Source organism: Lagenorhynchus albirostris, chromosome 2 (assembly GCF_949774975.1).
Source record: "Lagenorhynchus albirostris chromosome 2, mLagAlb1.1, whole genome shotgun sequence".
Classification (NCBI taxonomy): domain Eukaryota; kingdom Metazoa; phylum Chordata; class Mammalia; order Artiodactyla; family Delphinidae; genus Lagenorhynchus; species Lagenorhynchus albirostris.
Window position 1 is genome coordinate 68,350,227 of NC_083096.1, and position 22,234 is coordinate 68,372,460.

Here is a 22,234-nt window from a genome sequence, read left to right on the forward strand (position 1 = left end):
AAAAGAAAAAACTCCTTTAGTCACTTAATTCAAATTCTGGGACTTCATTCTTTAGACACTTTCTAAAATTATGTAGTTATTTAGTTTCTACTGATTTTAGTTTATAATGAGGGATAAACTGAATTAAAATAAAATAAGTTCAATTTTACCTTTGTACTATAAAAAAATGTTTACAAAGCAAATCAATCACTTCTATAAACTACACTGCAGAGAGAAGTTTAGCCTTTTTGAAAAAGTAAACTCTTTTCAAGCTCTTAAAAAATGTTTTAGTAGTTTAATGAATGTATCAACAATGTGCATGTTCGTGACAACTGACTTCTCTCTGTTCATTACAGCAGGACTCACTCCTTCACCAGTACCAGCAGCCCTTGCTGGTCATGCTTCCTACATGTTCAGGTTAAATGCTCTCATATGGAAAACAGCCTATGTACAGAATTATCTCTAAATGGGCTAGTGATCCTTGACCAAAAGCAGAAAAAATATGTAGGCCATTTCAAACCCAAGTAAACAGAATACTGTTCTTAAGAAAGAATTACTGCATTAGTAAGTGAAATAATGCACATAAAGGGATCTATCCCTGTGTCTGGTACATAAAAAGCACTCAAATATTAGCTATTATTATTGAATCATTAACTTAATTATGATACATTTATTGATTATATAATAATCATGGATTACTGAGACAATAATCAAAATAACTAATATTATTATTATTGCTGATACAACGAATTGTACCTATACTTTATATAGCATGTTAATAACAACAATGTTCACAAAAGGACTATATGCCCCATTTATGTTTTGGAACTTGGCTGGGATGTGTCTGAAAAATGGGAGGAAAAGATTTGGTTCCCACGTACATCTCAACTTATTTTAAAATGCAAACGACATCCAAAGATCCCCACTGTTTTACCACCTTCTAGCAGGTCTTAGAGGCATAATAGCCATATTTCATGAACCAAAAGTCAGGATGCTGGGTCTGACAAAGGATTGTTTTCCTCTAGTTTGCGCACTTATGTGAAAAATCTCTAAAAGTTATCATATTCATATCATGAATCCATATTATACTCATAATCAATTAGTAAATTGCTTTTATAGAAAAAAATAAAATGTCAACAAAAGAAATATAAAATTGAGCAAAAAGATTTTCCAGTCACTATTATTTGAATATTTGAAATCAGGACTACTCTTAAACTTCCTGCACCTATTTCTCACCCTGTCCATTAGCAGAGGCTATAACATATGTACCCCAAAGAAACCAAACTATATTTCCTTAAATATTTCCTTAGGTATTTAAATCATGGCAGGCATTGGCCCATGCCTCAGCTGCCAGAGTCCTACAAACAGATAATATGTTTCTGCTGCATCTAAGTTAACTGCTCCTACAGTGCTTAATAGTGTAGTAGGTCAAATGGTGTCCCCACCCCCACCAAAGAAGACCTAACCCCTAGTACCTATGAATGGGGCCTTATTTGGAAACAGAATCTTCACAGGTGTTATCAAGTTGAATCGAGGTCATACTAGATTAGGATATCATCCAATGACTGGTATCTTTAGAAGAGAAAGGAGAGGGAGGTTCAGGCACGAGACCTAGAGACACACACGGGGAAGAAGGCTAAGCGACTACAGAGGCAGGGATTGGAGTGACGGCAGGAGTCACCAGAAGCTAGAAGAGGCAAGGAGGGATGCTTCCCTAGAGCCTTCAGATGGAGCATGACCCTGCTGACACCTTCATTTTGGCCTTCTAGCCTCTAGAACTATGTGAAAATAAATTTCTGTTGTCTTAAGCCAACCAGTTGGTGACAACTTGTTAAGGCAGCCCTAGGAAACGAACAGAAATAAACCCACTTATTCTTTTTCTTCCGGAGTATTTTTTCTGTAAATTACAGCCTAAGGTTGGTATGTCTTCCACATGCTTAACCAAGGCTTTCACATGTCAGAGAATTAGCTTGGATCTCCCTTGCTGCTGTACTTTAATATGTTGTTATTTATCTTGATCACTGGGTGTCTAGAGCCCCTTTAAAGTTCTACCGGAAGTGAGTGCCTCCCTGACTCACCCCGTCTCCAGCCCTGCTCCCCTAAGCCTTTTCCCACTGTATCCATTAGTCTGCATTTTTCCAGGCTGAATTGTTCTCCTTCCTGCCAGCCTCCGCAACAGTCTTGATGCCTGTGAAACAATGCTTGGTCTCCAATGACTCTGACAATCGACTGCATCTGTGAATTTTAATAACATACTTGATATTTCCTGCAGATAATTGAGGAAGATGTCAGTTAAGGCCAATCCTAAGCTGAAGTCTACAGGTCCTTTCTAGATACTTCCCTGGGGTGGGGTGGGGTGGGAGTAATGTCATTGTTGGAACTGTTGGGGTGTCCTTTGTAATTCTCCTGCCACATCTGTGCAACCTAAGCCTCCCTCACCTTTTCGATGTCACCTGGAGAATATTTCAAAAGAGATGATAACTAGATAAGAACAGGTCATCATATGCTGGTCCCCCACTCGCTGCTAGTGCATTTCTTCCAAATAATGTCTTTTAAATATGTTCAGCCTTGAGTTTTCTTGTGTTTTCTGTTGTGTGTGTGTGTGTGTGTGTGTGTGTGTGTGTGTGTGTGTGTGTGTGTGTGTGTGTGTTTAATATACTTTAATGCAGCTGCCTGCTCACTGACTCACTCTTCTCTGTCTGGTTGTGGCTGTTCCCTCTTGACTAGGGCTTTGAGTGCTTCGTCACACCTGACTGTTTGATAAGAGGAGTTCTGAGCTAGAATTCAAGGCACCGGGAACTCCTGGCTCTGCCACAATTCAGCTGTTACTTGTTCTCTTTTATCCGTAAAATGGAGAAACAATATCTACCCTTCCTTCTCATAGTGGTTATGAGTCAAGAAAATAATAAAAGTTTAAGTGCCTTGTTGATAAAGTAAGTGCTAAACAAAAGCTTATAAATGTATACGTATAAGGAAGTTCATTGCAGCATTGTTTGTAATCACAAAACAGTGCAACTGTGGCAATGGTGATACATTATGGTATATTCAAACAATGAATAATTCTGCTATCATTAAAAAAATAATCAGCTTAGAGATGATAAATGATAGGTAGGTAAAAGAAAGATAGGTAGATAGATAGATAGATGATAGATAATTGATAGGCAAATAGATATGAATAGTTCTGTGTTGAAAATGTGGGTATGTGTGCATATAGACATGCCTATGCAACTTTGCAAAAATATCAGGAAGGATGAGCATCAAACCTTAAATGTTAAGGAAAGTAGTTATCTCTGGGGAATTAAAAGAGATGGCTAGGCTTCCCTGGTGGCGCAGTGGTTGAGAGTCCGCCTGCCGATACAGGGGACATGGGTTCGTGCCCCGGTCCGGGAAGATCCCACATGCTGCAGAGCAGCTGGGCCTGTGAGCCATGGCCACTGAGCCTGCGCATCCGGAGCCTGTGCTCCGCAACGGGAGAGGCCACAACAGTGAGAGGCCCGCGTACCACACACACAAAAAAAAGAGATGGTTGAGAAGGGAAATTTTACTTCTCATTTCACATCATTCTTAAATGATGGGATTATGGGTTGCGTTTCCTGAGTGATTTTCAGGTTTTTTAATTTAAAAATATTTAAGGAAAAACAGTGCTACATAAGTGCCTGCTCTTTAGCTGCAACCATGTGCCACATGACTTTGCATATATTCTCCTTAAGGTACACATTTTCCATCACAAACCACACACACACACACACACACACACACACACACACACAGCCCTCACACTTTTTCAACAGCTGGGGGAACTAACGTCACAGTGATGAAGGGGCTTGCCCAAGGTTACATAACCAGTAAGTCAGAGCAATGACCCATCCACCACTCTGACTACAACCCTGTCCTCTTTCCATAGTTCACACTGCTCCTGTCACCATCAGAGTCTGTCTGTCCTTCATTTGTTCATTCATTCATTCTACTAACACTTACTAATGCCTACCCTGTGTTTAGCACCACACTTGGTTCCAGAAGAAGCTGCAAAGATGAACAAGGCAAAATTTTTGCCCTTCAGCAGTTCACAGTCTCTTTTGTTGTTTATAAGAAACGGAAGGAAAAGGAATGCTTCGTGGGCAGAGAGAGAGTAAACAGTGGGGAACTGTCCATCTGCCCCGGCTACTCTTGTGAAGTTGAGTCAGAAGATGACTCTGACCCGCTCCTTCTAAAGTGCCCTTTTGTGCTGGAACATGGCAAAGATGCTCTCGACATTTGGGCATATTTTCAGTTTTCTCAACCAACCTCTTATTTTTGTCCCGTTTGAACATATGGTGAGTGGAGAGAAAGGAGGGGAGCAATGTATTTGTAGAAATTTGAAGGGAGTGGAAGGCTCTGGTTGTGGAAGAAGTGATACATGAACTGAAGGTTAAACAAATGGTTGATAGAAGCAGGGAACTATTCTCTGATGGCTCCTGTGAAGTTCACATTTATATGCTGGTGAAAAAGGAAAAAATTCCTCTGAGTCGAAATAAAGAAACACAGACTTACTGTGGGTTCATGGGTGATTTTTCCTAGGATTTTCAGAATGTTGTAAATAGTCTAAATATTGCAAATAAGTCTCTCTCCTTATATATATGGGAATCACAGATTGGGCCCTACTGGACCATAAACAAAGGATTTAGAGAAGTGTGCACCTTCATCTCAAAGTTCACTTAATTTGTCTTTCTTCCCCCATGGAGTTGAATATTTTTCAAATGATAGTATCTTTTATATCCTTGGCATGCAACATGGTTTTCATAAGAGACAGTACATATGAGTGGCCAAAGGACTGGTACACACAGTCATTGTTAATTGGAACTGCGGGGGACACGTCATGAAGGACAAGGCACATGAGCTAGGAAGTGTAGACTCTGACAGGTGCAGAGGAGGGCCATGGGCACATACGGCAGCAGTCACAACCCAAGACAAGGTGCAGGCAGGTGAATGAGCCCACCTAGGACCATGAGGGAGCAAGGCTCGCCAAGCTCTAGAGCTGCAAGGAACCTTGGCAACCATCTATCACCCTACCTCATGTCACAGGTGTACCATCTAAGGTCCAGAGAGGTGCAATGGCTTGTAAAGACCACACAGCAGTAGCATCCTGGTCATGTTGAAAGAGGCCCCTGGTCTGCTTGACTGTTTAATACGTGTTCTGTGAACATGTCCCCAGGAACCTGAAGGAGAGGTTCAGAAACGGGATGTTGGGGACACAGGCAAGAAACAGCAAGTCTGAGAGGGGTTTTGGTTTGAGCAGAAAATACAGGTAGGAATAAATGAATCATGGGGATGAAATGTACAGCATGGGCAATATGGTTAAAAATATTGTAATATCTTTGTATGGTGACAGATAGTAACTAGACTTATCATAGTGATCATTTTGTAATGAATAGAAATATCGAATCACTATGTTGTAAACTTGGAACTAACATAATGTTGTAGGTCAATTATACTTCAATAAAAATAATTAATCAATTAATTAAAATACATGTAGGAAACTGATGGGAAATGAAGTTGGAAAGATCGAGTGGGGTTTTGTTCTGAAAGGCCTTGAATACCATATCAATGTGTTTACACCATTTTTCCCAAGAAGGTAACACAGAACTACCACATATATTGGAGCAGAGCTCAGATTGTAAACTCGCTATTTTTCATCCCCAGAAACAGACTGACATGTGAGGATAATTTAACTAGAGCAAGGAAAGATCTTCCTGAGAATAAAAATAATCTCTGAATCCCAGGGAAGGAAAGAGGGTACCTAGATTTTTCATATATTCTCTCTGAAAAGAACAAATACTCTTTTATAATATCTTCCTTTTTAAAAACTTACATACCTTCTTTTCTGTCTTTTTCTGATATAAAAGTAATGCATGCTTATTTATGAAATTTCAGTTGTATGAAGAGCCAAAAATGATCCTGTAATCTCCTCATTTAAAATCAAAGATGGTTAATCTTCTGGTATATTTCCTTTAGAGGTTTTTTTCCTCTGCATGTTTTATATAACGGATCCCATACCTTTATATAACTTTGTGACTTTTAATTTTACTTAATATAAAACCAAAAATACCTTCCTGTGGTGTCTAAAATCCTCAAAACTATCATTTCATAAGCTTAAAACCTTTATACTTAACCATATCCTCAATGCTAGCCACTTACATTATTTCTTTTTTGCATCTAATGCTTCATCTCTGTGTGTAAATTTTGTCCCTTTCAGGATGTTTTCTCAGAACAGAGTCATAAAAGTTAAATTCCTACATAAAATAGCATGGACATATTTTTAAGGTCATTCATTCATCTTGTTGAATTGATTTATAATTCTGGGGGTCTTTTTATATAAAGAGAATGGCTAGAGTTTTTAACGGAATGAAAGCAGTTTCTCCTTTTTAATGGCTCTTCTCTAATTACAAGAATATATCATATCTGAAGAAAAGAACAATCTCTATAAAATTAGACTGCTGGGCAGGGCAGGGCAGGGGGCGGCAGAGGGTTTTTACATGAAATTTAATGTCTGCTCACGCTTGGGCATTTTCTGTATTGCTGCTTTCTCCTGTCTTCTGATTAGGGCTACAGCCCTCTTCCCTTCCTCACAACCTGCCTCACCCCTCTCCTCTCCCAGCCTCTCAGATTCTTGGATATGATCAGTTATGCGATTTATCAAGGGACACTCCATCCTGTATACCTCAGTAAAGAGGCCAAGTTCACACACAGAGGCTTCTGCACCCTTGCCCAGGGCTTCGGGAAGTAAAGTTTTGCAAAAAAAAAAAAAAAAAAAAAAAAGATTAGTGGTGCTTTCCTGATCTTCATGGCCTGTGTGTTTCTCATTATCTTCCCTTGGATGCAGTCATTGGTTTTCGTTCCAAAAGCCACTCGAGGCTGGTCATTGCTCCTCCCAGAGCAGGGAGACTTCTCTAGGGCTAATGGTAGGGAGAGAGATGAGTCACCAACCTCTCGTATAGTCAGACCCCCTCCTCTCCGTCCCTCCTGGCAGAGTTCTGCTTCAGACTCCCTCACTGCCCACCTGCTCTCTTGCTGGGCTCCCCACTTCCACCTCCTTCCTTCCCCTTCCAATCTTTCTCATATACCGCAGCAAGGTCAGGTCTTCCTGGAGCAGAAGTCATATCGTGTTACAACTCTGCTCCAACATCTGCAGCAGTTCTTTGTTAGCTACATGCGAAACAGGGCCCAACAGTTTGCAGTGGATCAATAAATGTTTAGCACGTGCTTGTTAATGAGTGAGCACTAAGCACCATGGGAGCTATACAATGAGCTCTATGTCTGGTTCTGGGAGCTGAAACAGACACGTGAAAAGTTAAATAACAAGGCTCCCCCTCCCACCGACTTCCAGTTCTCCAGCCCTGCATATTTGACGGCTGGCTCTCACACTCAACTTGTTTCAAACGGAACTTACTCTCTTCCCCTGCAATCTACGTTTTCTATAGAATGGTCCCGCTATCCAGGTTCTCAAGACAAGACAGATACAAGCCAGGAATATAGGGAGATATGGGGGTCAGGAGATTTCGGCCTTGTAGTGCCCATCAAAATCCAGCTATCTGGGACTTCCCTGGTGGTCCAGTGGCTAAGACTCCACGCTCCCAATACAGGGGTCCCGGGTTCCATCCCTGGTTAGGGAACTAGATCCCACGTGCTGCGACGAAGATCCCGTGTGCCACAACTAAGACCCAGTGCAGCCAAACAAATTTTTTTTTTTTAAAAATCCAGCTATCTACTTAATCACTTTCCTAGTAGTGAGGGCTTAGGAACACAGAAGGGTACAGAAATAAACAAGACATGCCCCACTTGCAAGAGCAGATAATCTAGTGGAGGAGACATTGAGTTTGCAGGAGGGTGTCCCCTGTCCAGTGTCAACTCATACACCCAAACCATGCCTCAGAAACCTAAGTCTCCAGGTCCTCCCCCATTCAATCATCTAGTTTAGGAAAAATGGACTAGGGCATCCCCATGTATCCTCATGATTCTCTTGGACTGGTCTTCTACCAAATCCCAATCAATCCAGACATTAGAACAACCACAATACTGCAGACACTTTATATTTACAGAACACTCTTTCAAACATTCCGAACTCTTCACACAATATCTTGTTGTAATTTAACCCTCACAACAAAAGCACGAGGTATGTTCTTATCATCTTCATTTTACAGATGAGAAAACCATGCTTTAGGGAACTTATGTCACATAGCCAGTTCCTTTCTGTGCTACAGACATATGTTTAAATTCTAATGTGTGTCAGAAATTAAGGGTGAACAAGTATTCACAAAGATCTCTGCCATCAATGACTTTACAATCTGGGGAGAGAGAGAGATACCTAAAAGAATAATTTCGACGTAATACGGTGTGAGGACAGATTAGGCAGAAGCTGCACCACAAGTAGAGAGAAGATATCATCCAGATCAACCCACAGATTCAGGGAGATTCAGAGAAAGTGGGTGAGGAGGGAAGAAACATGTCAACTAAACTACAACTTGACTGAGTCATTGGCTCACAGGTGGGGAAACTAGAATTTAAACTCAGGTTTGTCCAACTCTCCAATTCATGTTTTTCCCACCATCCTGTGACACGGTAGGTTTTCAATGGATATTCATTGAGTAACAGAAGAAATGAATGAATGAATGAATGAATACATTATGCTTCTTCCAGTGGAGAGAATGGCTGAAATGCCAGCCCAAACAGTAACTTTGGCTTTAAAACTCCCACATTCTGACCAGCTGAGCTAATCAGCTAATGCACCTTAGGGAATTCCAGGAGGGCTCCCTGGCAACAAGGCAGATGGTTCTCAACATATGGAGCCCGAATTCACTCCTACAATCTCTCAGAATTGGTTGATAGATTCTAGAATTGAGGAGAGGACGCACCACTTTTGTCTACTCCACTGCCTCAAAAAACCTTTTTTAGTGTCCTGGGCTTTGCAGACAGAGGGAAAAGAAACTAAGTAAGACCAGAGTTCCTAGTGCTACAGCAAAGATTCCCACAGAATCCCACACTAAACCCCTCTGGCTCCAGATAACTCTGTGTAAGGAAAATGGATCCTAATTCTCCTACGCCTACGTCCTCTGAAATTTGGTTCTGCAAGGAGGAAAGCCAGGATCTCGAAGACTTGAAGATCAGAGCAATGTGCCCACATCCTCAAGTGTTTACATGGGGCTGCCCGTCTCCTCCCACAACCTCCTGTTCCACTGTGTTTGTGGAGCAGATGTCTCCGTGCCAGCAACCCCCCTTCTGCACTTCCTGCTTCTCGGCCCAAATCTCTGCCTTCTGTCTTCGTGTGCTTGGCATACACATGCAGCAAGCTTGGAGCTTGTGTGTGCCATCATTGCACAATTCAGAAACCCCAAATAAGAGACAGGTGGTAGGATTCTCCCAGGGAATTAAAAGGACTCCAAGCCCACGCCGTCTGAGTCTGGCTGCCCAGTGAGCAGCCTACGGGTGGGTTGGGCTAAGGCTACTGGTTCAGTAGTTAAAAGGCAGATTCTACCAAACCCATACAAGGCTGTCTTTATTCCTTGGTCCCAAACATTTCTACTCAGAATTTCCTCTTGGCTCTTTCCAATTCTTGAGGAAAGTCTAACTTATTTTGAACGATTGATGAAATCAGTCTGTGGAGGAGAGTCACATCAATAAAATCACAGTCATTTCTTTAAGAAGGGAGATATGAAATGGGCCTTGGAAAGTCACAGACTCTTTGGTACCATTATTTGGATCAGTTTGGGGCTCAAGAGCCTTCATTGCCCTCTTGGGAATTAAGATTTAATGATTCAGCTACTCCATGATGGATTAAAATGGGCTTGCAAATGTTGCCACTGGGGCAAAAGATCACAGCTACCGTCCTTTCCTTTAAGGAAACAGGGTTCAGTTCATATGCTGGGGGGCGGGGGGGGTCAGCAAACTTGTTTCTGTAAAGGCCCAGATAGCAAATATTTTAGACTTCGTGGGCCAGAAGAATTCTGTTGCAACTATTCAACTCAGTTGATGTAGCACAAAAGAATTCACAGACAGTACGTAAATAAATGAGCATAGCTGGGTTCTAATAATACTTTATTTACAAAACCTGGCCTACTTGTTCTACCATTACCTAAATTACCCCTAAAAAAAGTCAGAACCTACATTTAACATGATCTCCAGGTGATCTGTATACAGTACATCTGGAAACCAATGTGTCTCAAATACTAATCAAATTATATTGATAGATTCTGAGGCCTGAGGTTCTGTATTTTCAACAAGCTACCAGGTGATACTGATGCTGTCAGTGGATGATGTTTAATTAGCAAAGATCTATTTTGGTGATTCTCTACAAAACCCAATACTGGGGTAGGACATGGGAACTGGTGGGTACCAGCAGCCCACCACTACCCACCCACTTTCTCTACCTCCAAACAGAATAATGCATGCATAATACTATGCTAAATGTTATGCCAAAGCAAAAATATCTGACAGAGACTGAGACCTTGAGTAAGAGGGTCTCACAATCTTTTGAGGGGGGGACCTCATATAAATAAAAAAGTAATCAATACAAGAGGTTGTATGAATGTCTCTTGTAAGACAATACGACATCAGTGAAAAACCCTGACATATGCTATGAATGTCTAGCAGGAAGACCCTCAATCCCTCCCATCCGTCATAAAGGGAGGAACCAGGGGCTCTGTAAGCCAGGAAGCAGGAATTTTGAGTAGATTCAGGGTCAGGAGGAAATTCAGTGAACATTTCCAGCCAGGAACACAACACGATTCCTTCAGCCCACAATCTCTGAATAAAAGAGCTGATGTAATATGAGAAATTATAAGGCATTGAATATTAAAACAATGGAAATAAGATTCTACCAGACTTACGTAAACTCTGAGGGCAATACAGTTTGTGGCTGACCCTTAAATCTACTCTTAAAAGGTACAAAGATCAAAGCAAAAACGAGAGACTGAGATTTTAGAAAACAGGCTCAAAGTGTTTCATGCATATGTATTTTTAGGCCTCCAGATACTTCCCCCGAAGACTTATTATTACGACACCTTAAATCTGGCTCCGAACTGCACCCACACTCAGCAAGAGGGGCATCAGAAATGAGCATCTCCCAAAGCAACGTCATCCCCCTCTCCTAGAGCATGTACCACACAGATGCTCAGTCCCGAGGACGGCATCCAGATGTCCCAGCCCAGCCAGCAGGGAGAGCCCTCCGCAGGCTGGCAGCCTCCCTCCTTTCCAGCTTTATCTTCCACCCCTCCTCGACACCAACACTCTGCTCCCAGGAGATTGCTATTTCCTCCTTCCCCTCCACCCACGTGCCCAATCCGATCCTTGTTTACTGGTCACTCTGCATCTTTGTTGCCTAGGTCCGCTCTGCCAAGAATGACTGACCCACACCTTTCTGAGTATCGAATCCCTGCCTGGCCTCCAAGGTTTGGCCCAAGCTCCACGCCCTCCATAGTCAAGGCATTTGTTCTCTGACCAGCCCGGACACAAGTGCTCTCTCCTTCCTTCAACCTTTCATCACCCTCTTGATACATCCTTACCTCCCTGGAGCGTACTTCTCTTTTGTGCTCCTTCCCTCTCGTATTAGCCATGAGCAACTCAGGCTGGGTTCTCTCTTGTTTATATTTGAATCCCTTCAGGTCACTTCCAGAGTCACTTACACATCACAGGTGCTCCATAAACAGCGTTATTATGTTAGTAAGTAAAAATACTATGCAAAGTCCTTGGATAACCATGAACGACAACAAAAAAAGAGCATGTTGTCTAGCCCATAGGTTCTTTTTCAGATCACCATGGTCCGTTCTGTTTCTCCTTTTCAGAACATTTTCAGAGCCCTGTTCATCCAGAAACGTCCAAATCAACCTCTGGCACATCTAACCCCCAGTTCCCTGGGCCAGGTTTGCTTCCTCCATTTCTATTGGGCTCCCCTCCCCTGTCCTGCGGTGGCACACCCACCATACCTGTGGCTCCCTGATTAGTTAGATGCTGACCCAGACCTTGCCTTCTCTAAAATGATCCTGGCATAGCCCAAACTCCAAAATCTCAGACATTCGGGTTTATGCAGCGTCATGATCACAGGGTCTCAATCGTCTCAACTGTAATCCATTCTGTGACAAGCCTCTCAGGTTCGCTCCTGTCACGGCCCCAACTTCCCCCCACCCCCATGGCCTCCCCCCTCCAACAGCCCCCCCCATGCTGTCTTCATGCCCTAGCACACATGTCCCCCAGGACACATGAAACCAGAACCTTCCATCAGAGTGGCTCGTGAGAAACAGACCACTTGCAAAGGGAAAACAGTTGGAAATACAAGATTTTCCTTTAAAGGAGAAAGTAACGTTGGCAGCAGTGCTCTTCTCAGCTGCCCTCCAGCAGTGTTGAAAGAGCCATTTTGGGAGACAGAGGGAAAGGAAGGAAGTGTGAGTGACAAATGGAGAGCAGAAAATAGTGAAAGAGAGGGAGACAAAAGAGAAAAGAAGAGGGAAGACAGATAAGGGCGGGGGGGGGGGGGCACAAACCGGAAGGAGGTGGGTGGCAGAGCAAGAGAATGAGGGTCAAAAACAAAAGGAGGAGAAGGGAGCAGAGGAGGAGGTGGCAAAGGCAGAGGAGGAGGGGCCTGCACCGCTGGGTCTCACTAACACGGGCCACCAGTTCTGCGGCAACCCTGCCGCTCTCCCCCAGGAGCTGTGTCATCCACCAGGGGACAGGCTCTCCACTGGCTTATTAGAAACACTCAGAGCTCTGAAGCGTATGTCAGAGTCCCCTGGGCCCAAAACAGACAACTGAATAGAATTCAGGGAGTCTGTCCCCAAAGGCTCTTGTTAAATTTCTGCATTCAGCCTTCATTAGAGATGCAAGATCTTTGAAAAGTCCGTGAGCATACATACAGACAAAGCCTCATGTTCCAGAGTTTCTGTTAATTTTGTCCCCTTTCCCTCACAAGTGTTCCGGTTTAGATGTTAAATTACTCACGCTTCCTATTAATAAGAGACACAGGAAGCTGAAACTTATTAAGTCTCTAAACAGACTGAAATACTTAGTCTCATCATTCTCAGAAAAGGAGGAAGCCTGCATTGGTGACCAGAAGAGACCAGAAGAAACCAGGACTCCTTCCTGGGAGAACCAAAGTACTTGAGATAATTCTAGGCATAATACTATGATGGTAAGGGTGGGGAAGGCACCCAGATTAGGCTTCTCAAGCCAAGGCTATTTATAGCATGTGCCTTGGATATTGAAATAATAATTTCTAGGGCTTCCCTGGTGGCACAGTGGTTGAGAGTCTGCCTGCCAATGCAGGGGACGTGGGTTCGGGCCCTGGTCCGGGAGGATCCCACATGCCGCGGAACAACTGGGCCCGTGAGCCACAACTACTGAGCCTGCGTTCTAGAGCCCACGAACCACAACTACTGAGCCTGCACATCTGGAGCCTGTGCTCCGCAACAAGAGAGGCCACGATAGTGAGAGGTCCGCGCACCGCGATGAAGAGTGGCCCCCGCTTACCGCAACTAGAGAAAGCCCTCGCACAGAAACGAAGACCCAACACAGCCATGAATAAATAAATAAATAACTTTAAATCATATGGGCTTCTAAGAAGACCTCTGCTTAGATAATAATAATAATAATTTCTAGAACTAGTCATTTAAGGTTGGGTGGCAGGGGAAGAAAAGACCACAATGATAGGTAACTTTACCCTTCTGAAAGGTAAAGCAGAATGGGTCACAGATAAATAATGTTTGAGGAGTCAAATGGAATAGAGAAACTCTGCAGTAACCTGCAGTAACCTGCAGTAACCTCTGGTTAGTGGTTAAGTGTAGCTATGGATTATTCATTCTGAAATGTACACCATGAAGGCTCAAGTTAAGACTGCTTAACTCTCCAGTATCAAGAGTCTATTGGAAGGAAGGGAGGGAGGGAGGGAGGGAGGGAGGGAGGGAGAGAGGAAATTAGTTTCAAGGCAATCTATGGGAATAAAGGGACCCAAGATATTTTATCACCACAAGGAAGCTAAGGAGTAATGCGCAGGGAGGGTGGGTAGGATGACCTAGATAATAAACAGAAAGGAGTATATAACCCCAGGAGCATTTGATAGTGAGAAGAAATCTCCTGGGGAATGTGAGGAAATAGTACTTTACCCTCCCATCCTCATCCTTCATCCCAAACATGGTCCACATTATTTACTCAGTTGCACATTCACTTAACAAGTATTACAGAAGCTGTGAGCGATGTAAGTCTAAATCAAGGCACTGAGTCCTCAATGAGCATCTTCCACATGCCAGACCCCATGCTAGATGCTAGGGATGCAGGCATGAAGGAGATGTGGTTTCTGCCTTCAATAAGCTCCAGACTGAGAAGGTCTCAGACACGTGCAATTGCTACCGTTCTAGTTTTGTTGATGGGATTTGAGTCTCCTAAAGCATGAACTGAGAAGTCCCATTCAGACCAAAATTCACCTACAGCAGACCACCTAGACCTGTGCAAATGTTTTTGGTTTCCTCATGAAAGCTCTGCAGTGTATCATGTTTCTCTTTCTGCCTTGGGTCCCAGAGCTAAGTAGTACACTTAACTGCAATAAGCATCCCTGGGCTAGGTTTTCTTGTACATTTAACTCTCCCAAAACTTATTTCAGGGCTCTGGTTCTCTTACCCTGATTTTAGTAGTTCTGTTAAGTATTATTTTTCTCTAAACCACCTCAAATTATTGCTGGAAGAGGGCAATCTATTTAAAAATTTATAAATGATCTTTTCTATTAGAAGAGGCCCAGATTGATCCAGGAACTCCAGAGATTCCAGTGGGTCTTATAGGGACAGGGAAGACCTAGAGATCCTGGGTCACTCGGAGCTGGGGACACAGGACACCCCAGGATGGGCCTCTAATCTGGGCTGGCTACAACTGGATCAATGAAGTACAAAGAGGAAACAGACATTCAATATCAGGTTCCCTGTACAATCAAATCCATGATCTTTTCATTTGATGTCAGCTCTAGGACAGAACCCGAGGCTCACCTTCCCCCATGACACCTACCAGGGTAAGGGAGGGGCTCGAGGGGAGCCACACTGTCACCCCCAATCTCCTGTGGTGACCCAGCTTCAGTGACTGCCCTACTTACATCAACAGGTGCAGAACATCCTCTGCGGGGCAGGATCCTCAGGAACAGCTGGCCTCTGCTTCGCTTCAGTGATCGTAGCTTCTTTGCTTCAAGTCACAAGTCTCAGCACTTTCTAGAGCATTGAACCCCCGACTAGTTGTAGATCTCCCTTTACAGAGGGGGAAAAAACAGAAAGCAATGTTTTATTACAGACGTTTTCTTCATTCACGTTTTCTTTCCTGTTTGACATTTCTGCCCACCACTATCGAAGAGAAGCCTCCCCAGGACCCCTGGCACTGAAGGAATTTGACAAATCCTCAGAGTTTTTGTTTATGGGGGTTATGCTATCTATATTTATCAATTTAGAAATTAAAAAACTGAATTTTTAATTTATTACTTATTAATTCATTAAAATAATAATTCCATGTTAACACAAATAAGAATTTTGAATAAAAATTTTTCATAAAACATTTAGTGAGAAGAGTGACATTGTTTTACATTTTTAAAAATCTCTTTGATATCTGGCTTAATCAAACAGATTCTATCTGCTTCTGGATTCAATTTGTTGCAGTAATAGCACAAGTCATTTAACCTCTGGAAAATTCCACCATATACTTGTGGGAGAATGAGAGTGAAAAAAGCAAAAACATCCTAGTGTTATTATGAAAACAGTTTTTATCCTGTGGACCCCCTGAAAGGGTCTCAAGAACTTGCAGGGATCCCCCGAGTACACAGGAACCAGTGCTCCATACGGTCAAAAGAAGTCACGCTTCCACCTCGGACTATCAGTCCCCTTCCTCAGATGCAGCTAGTTATCAGTTACCTGAGTAGTCTTCTAGAACTATCCTAAACATATATAAAAATATATGGATGGATAGGATTTTTTAATTTAAAAAAATCAAGTATTAGCATCCCATATATTTCACCTTGGGTTTTCTGTTATACATGTTGGCGGCAGTTGCATTTCAGCATATGTAGTTACATCATTCCTTTTCACAGGTCTATAGTATTCCACTCAATGGATACAATGATATATAACTCTACATAGTGCCACAGGGTCCAAGTGGGTTGCTGAACGGCTACCATAAGTTGCCAATTTCTTCAGTGAAGGATTTAGAACTTAATGCAAATAAAGTGGCCACATGGAGCAAGAATGAATGTCACATATATTAGTACAGCCTTCCTCTGACTTCTAGTTCCCTAACAAGGCATGCAGCTGAAGTCTTCAAAATTTGAGAAAATATCCCAACTTTGGCAATACTACTGTCCTTTTATACTTGGGGCTTACCTCAGTGTTCCAGAAAAACCTGTACTAATATCTCTGTGCCTGTTTGTACCAGAATGTTTACAAACATCAACCTCTTTTGAAACATACTATCATCAGTGCCACATCATCATGGGGGAAGAAAGCAGGATCAGGGTCCAAGGGTCCCCAAACAGTATTTCTGAAAACTATTTCCCTGTGGTACTAAGGTTACAAAGGTTAGCCCTGTTAGATCACAATTTCCCTGACATAGAAAACCTGTCATCTGAAGGAAACCCTCACCTCATATGGCTAATTTGGTCTAATTACATTGCAGGCTTCAAATGCTAAAATGTATGCAGACTACCTGCGTTCATTTCCTCACTCTGAGATTTACTAGCTGTATAATCTTGGGAGTTACTTAGCTTCTACTTACTTGTAAAATGGAGATAATGATAACTATCTCACATAGTTATGAAGAAGAAGAATTGTAATTCTCTATTAAATGTGCCTGCCACATAGTAGGTGCTCAATGCTCAGTAACTGCTAGCCCTCTCCCTTTATTGTTCCATGAGCAGAAATAATGTGTGAGACTGATCTTATGTCATGGACTGAGCTGGCTTTTCAGGGAACCCCAATAATCTAGTCTTTTAGGAAGTCTGGAGCTATAAGAGACTGGGACAAGAGAAGATGATGGAGATTTTTTTTCCTCTTGTGATATGTTTGTCATCTGTCTGATTCAAAATGAGAGACACAGGTCTGCTTTCCTCCTCACTAGGCCAGGAAAACTGGTACCAACACTTCCGGCATTTCTGTTTCAACTTTTCCATCTGTCTCTGAAATTATATAGGCCAGCATGGTTTGCACTTTTAGGCCCACAGAATCTACAAAAAATCCATCAGGTTTGGAGGAGCCCCTCAGGTGAGGATGAGCAGAGATTTACTTCTGAACAATTCCCGGGAGTAGAAGCAGCACTTACAATAATTACAGACAGAATCATTATGACCTCCATTTACAGATGAAGAAACTAAGGTCTGGAGACATTAGGTAAATTCCCCAAGGTAACACAGCTAACAAGGGCAGGGTGGGAACTCAAAACCAGGTTTGTCCTATTCCAAAGCTCAAATTTTTAACCACATCATCATATGATGCTCTAACTAGAAAGGAAGCCAGTCCTGTCACGACATAGCAAGGCCGGCAGCTTCACAGAAATGGTCTCACAGAGGGAGAAATTATCCTTAACTGTAAGTTAAGGATTTACTAACCCAATAGTGTAAAAAATCAAAATCAAAATTCTTCAGAAAATCATACCTCAACTAGATGCAAAATAGAATGGCAGGACACCAAAACCAATATTTTATTAGTTTTGGATTTGTAGATTATCTTATTTTATTTGCATTTGATTAGATCAATTATTAAGATTAATAGGTTGTTTCAATTTATAGATTATTATTTTAAAAAATAGATTAATAATTTAATTTAGCCAATAGTATTTCTAGCTCCTAGTATACATCAACTACTATAAGTGTTAAAGATGAAGAAAACATGTTCCTTGTCCTTGAAGAAGAAGATATAGTGGATATTATAAGATATAATAGATATAATTACTATATATAGTATATATATATACATAATATATATATTTGGGCTGGTGAGATAATAAGATAGAAAAGAATAAGATACTAAAAGAAGGAGAAATCAAGCCAGTGGAATGTTCAGGGAAGACTTGAAGGAGGGAGAAGGCATCATTTAAGTGGACTCTTGAAATATAACTGGGATTTTGTCAGAAAAAGTAAAAATAAAAGTCTAAGAAAAGGGAACAATTTGAATAGGCAAGTTATGGAATGAGGATATCAATAAATAGTTGCTGGAGGACAGGAAAAGCTCAGTAATTGAAGCTAGAGCTGGAAGATGGTTGAGGCTACGGATGCCGGCAAGAGGTGAGAACAGGCGACCCAGGAAAAGCTTTGGAAGAGGAATGACGGGGTGAGGGAGGCTCTATAAGGCTTAACCTGGCATGTGGGATGCTTTAGAGGAGAGAGAGGGGCAGAGTGACCAATGGGAGCCTGACCTAGAACAATGACATCAGGAAGGGAAAAGAAATAACGTGGAGGTATGATAATAATCCGGTGGCGAGGACTGGATCGCTCAGCGACTAGCTACAGCAGGGAAGAAGGAAGGAGTCAAGGAAGCCTGCATTTCCAGCCTGCAAGTGACCAGGAGCACGTCACTACGTATTAACAAAACCTGGGAAAACTGGAAGAGGAATTGGTTCACAAAGGATGATTGTGAGTTTGGTTTTGAACATAAAGAATTTGGCTTCCTCTCAATGGAAACAGATTAATACATCGAGCAGAGGAGTAGAAATCTGAGTCTGGCCTTCAAGAGAGAGTTTGGTTCCATCAATAGATGAATGGATAAAGAATACACACACACACACACACACAATGGAATACTACTCGGCCATAAAAAGGAGAGAGTTTGGTGTTATGGATTCATATTTGAACATCAAGTCCATAAAAGCAATAATTAAAGTCTGAGAAGATGAGATGATCTGGGAAGAAGGAAAAGAAGAAAACTAAAGACAGAACCCTGGGGCCTATCTGCACGGACTGGTGGAAGAACGTCTCTGCTTCCCCTACTACCCTCTGGGTGAGACTCAAGACAACTTAAAAACAGTTCCTCCTCACAAAACATCAGCACCCCTGATCTAACCCAGCTCCCTCAGTTTACAGATAAAGAAGACTCAGGCCCAGACAGTTAACTGATTTATCCAAGGCCTCACAGCTGCTTATCAGCAAAACTGAGACTAGACAAATGAAGGGACTTGGGAATTAGTCTTGCCTTAGCAACTGGATACTTGCATGTGCACCGTATGACATGCTTGGATTCAGAGAAGCCTGACAGCAAACCAGAAGCTTCATTTACCTCTGCTCCATCAGTTCAGCACTGTGACCCTGCCCAACCATATAATCAGCTCAGGGGTTCAAACCACATCTTACTCATCTTGTTGTCACTGTCCCTCTGCCCTCACTTTCCTTACCACTGTCTCTGCTACCGTCGTTATTACAGAGTAGGAAAATCAGATTATTTTCCTCTTCTGAATATGCACATGACCACAGACTTTCCGAGTTGAAAGAACTTAAGATTTCATCTAGTATTAGTATAGCCCCTGTGCAAACAGAGCCAGAGAAGTTCAATGACCAGATGACCAGTTAGCAGTAGACCCCAGACTAAAATTCCAAACTCTTTTTTTCTTTCCATTACACTACCAACCTTTAGTGCAAGAGACTTATTTTTAAGACAATGTTTCGTGTCTTTAATTTCTTGAAATTATGCTATGTAGCCCTCTCCCCTCAAGATGCTTCTTTAAAAAACGAGCTCCATGGTCCAAAACGTTTGTGGAGTGCTATAAGCTATACCTCTCTTGGATGGTCAAAATGCTTATTACCACATTAAAGACCTTGGGAAGTCCTTGCAGTAAAGAAACCTGCTCAATTCTCTAAGAATACTCCCAAAAACTTATTTGGCCACAGAACTCTGGCCCTGGCCCTGTCCCTATCGTTCTCCATTTAAAAACCCACTGGTTTCCAAGGATTGTAATTTGGGAAGCACCACCTTTGCCCAGTTAGCAAGATTTCCTTTGTTAGGTCCCAAGAAGTGGTGCCAATACTGAGGTCCTCCCTGTGTGAACCGGGTGGGGTAGCAGAGAGAGACAGAGAAGGAAAGAGAAACAACAAAGAGCCCCAGTCTCATCCAGAGCCATCTGCCCTGCCAACATCAAAGGGCGAGACAGCTACTTGAGAAGTTTTGACTCAGGATCCTGGTTATAAGCTTAAGGCAGTTGAAGTGGAAATCATCTCCAACCTTGACTTCTTGTGGGAAAATGGGTTTCCAGGTTCTCAAACACTCCACATCAGCTAGCGTGCGGGTTTCACCCTGCCTCTAGCCCCACCATTAGTAGCAATACTCTCTCATCAGTGTCCTTCAAGTTACATCCACAGCGGCTCTAGCTTGTCCTTGCTCCTTCCACCACCCTGGTCGAAACCCTGTCACTTCACATCTGGAGGACTGACAGCAGCCTTTGGGTGAGTCTCCCCGACTTAACTCCTTCTCCCCTGCAACTTCCCTGACATGCTGCCGTCACATTAATCTTCTTAAAACAGCACTGCACCTGCTTTAAGATAAAGGAAAATGTTCAAAACTCCACGACATCCACAGCTCTCCTTAATGTAATAAAACACATCTATACAAGGCTATTTCTCCATGCTCTCCAGTGCAAATTTCCACCACCCCAGGCTCACATCCTCACTGTTCAGAGCCGGCGGGTCATAAGCAGTCTGACTACCAAGCCTCTGTTCTTCCTGCTCTTTGCTTCCTGCCTATCTAATTCCATCCAATTCTTACTCCACTTCCAGCATCCAGCTCAAGTCCCCTGACAATACAACCCCGTCCCTGCACTCCTGTGCTTGCAGACACTGAGCAACTAGCCCCACGTTTCCTTTACCATTTCCTGAATTTTCTAACTGATAACAAACTCAGGAAATGACTGTGCCTTATGACAGTCAAGGCACTTAGCAAATGCTCAAAAAACAAAACAAAACAAAACAAACCTTTTGCTGCATAAAGGAATAAATCCTTTATTGACCTCGGAACAAAGAGTTAAGCAGAAAATTTCATGCCTACAAAACACTAGGAAAACGAACCCTTTTCTGCGCCTCAAAGGCATTTCTACCTTTTTAGTTCAATTGATCTTAGTTTTAGGAAAGGGGAAGAAGATTGATTTTACCCCATCCTGGGGCAGCTGGCGAGTTTTCATTCTTTTTTTTTACAGACAGAGCTGTGCTTTCTTGCTCCTTCTCATAGTTTCCCTGCAGTGCTTGGCCTCCAGGAGACAGCCTAGACTGAGTACATTAAGTGATATTTAAACATGTATCTCTAAATTCTCCACGGGTCTAGCCAAAAGAATGTTTTTTCCAAGAACATATCCTCTACTGACAATTGTTCCTTCCTTCATTCATTCTTTGAACTATTTGACAAACATTTACTGAGTGAATCCGTGAGCTACAAGGGTGGATAAAAAACAATCATGGTCCTCGAGGCACCCACAGTCAAATGCAGTTTTACTCTAAATGCAGACAGAGGAACACCTGCAACAGAATCACCCAAGGGAGGTTGTTAAAAAGACACAGGCTCTCTGGTGGACAGAAAATTTCTAATTTAACCAAGTCTGAGATGGAGCCTGGGATCTGCATTTTTGCTTGTTTGTTTGTTTTTTGCGGTACATGGGCCTCTCACTGCTGTGGCCTCTCCTGTCGCAGAGCACAGGCTCCCGACGCACAGGCCCAGCGGCCGTGGCCCACGGGCACAGCCGCTCCGTGGCATGTGGGATCCTCCCGGACCGGGGCACGAACCCGCGTCCCCTGCATCGGCAGACGGACTCTCAACCACCGCGCCACCAGGGAAGCCCTGGGATCTGCATTTTTAAAAAGAACTCCAGGTGATTCTGATGTATACTGAAGTTTGAGACTCACTGGTTCCATGGAAGGACAGGCATATAAGAAGAAGATTATAAAACAGTGGCGCCTACTTGCAAAAAAAGATATCCACAAGGTATGACACAGGCTCAAGGAGAGTAACGAAGCAGTGGTAAAGAGTTAGGTGTTGCAGTGAGAAAGACCTAGGTTCAAATTCTTATTCTGCTACTTATTCACTATGCAAGCGATCCTCTCTTAGTGTCATGTGTTCTCATATATAACATAAGAAAAATACCCACTTCACACAATTATTATAAGGTTTCAATGAGATCAAGTATATAAAGTGCTTAACATAAATCTTGGTACACAATAAGCACTCATCACTACGTTGTCATGATAGGTTCTATTATATATATAAATTTACAAATGGATGTTTTTTCTTTTTTTTTTTTTTGGCTT

General features: G+C 42.5%; 1 protein-coding gene across 1 annotated transcript in view; it reads right to left on the bottom strand.

Moving 5' to 3' along the window:
• Window positions 1-22,234, bottom strand: part of DDR2 (discoidin domain receptor tyrosine kinase 2) — a 162,583-nt gene that overhangs the window by 125,104 nt on the left and 15,245 nt on the right. The window contains exon 2 of the mRNA XM_060134332.1: window positions 15,077-15,224. The gene's annotated coding sequence lies outside the window, so the exon portion shown is untranslated. The remainder of the gene's footprint in view (window positions 1-15,076; window positions 15,225-22,234) is intronic.